Raw genomic sequence first — 800 nt, 5'->3', positions numbered from 1 at the left:
ATATATATATATATATATGTATGTATATATATATGTACATATATATATACAGTGAAAGTGCAAAATGGAAGGCAGAGGAGTCAGGTGAATGAGTAACTGCTCACCCAGTCCTCTGGAAGCAAGCGCGAAGGTCCCTGGCTGAGGCTATGTAAATCAAGGAAGCGGGTATTCTGGAAGTTGGGGGGGGGGAGTGGTAACAACAAGGTAATGACATCGAGACTGTCACTGTAAGTATCTCATAATAAGAGGGAGTGTTTATTATGCTCATGAAGAAACCAGCCTTTTGCCTTGGGCTTCGGTTATCTTCTTTTGTGGGCAAACAAGGTATAGAGCTTGGGGAAACCACACACACCTCCTTTCCGTGTATCCCAAAAGGAATTAATTTCTCCTCACACTGCCTAAGTCATCTCGAGGTCTGGGCGTGAAGTAAAGGGAAGCAATACAGGCAGCGCCCTAATGAATTCCTTTCAAACCGCCTGCTGCCGAAACCATCTATTACTGCGGCCCGGAGTGGGGAAAGGCGTTTGAGACGTCTTTGTCCGGGTGATGGAGGGGAGGGGAGGGGACACTGGTGTGGGAGGAGGATGGCTGGCAGCCCGGCCGGCGAGTTCTCTCCTGGCCAAGAGATGCGAAGGACTCACCCTCCCCTCTTACCTCTCTGGGTGGGCAGTTGCTCTCTGGCAAGACTCTGGGCCCGAGAAGATGCTCTAGGATTGAGACGTCCCCAGGGAGCCTTGAGGTTAGAGCGGGAGAAAGAGGAAGAGCGAGAAAGAAGAGCTTCAAAGAATCGGGTCGATAAA

Source organism: Mastomys coucha, unplaced genomic scaffold (assembly GCF_008632895.1).
Source record: "Mastomys coucha isolate ucsf_1 unplaced genomic scaffold, UCSF_Mcou_1 pScaffold14, whole genome shotgun sequence".
Lineage (NCBI taxonomy): Eukaryota > Metazoa > Chordata > Mammalia > Rodentia > Muridae > Mastomys > Mastomys coucha.
Note: the sequence above shows the minus strand (reverse complement) of the source record.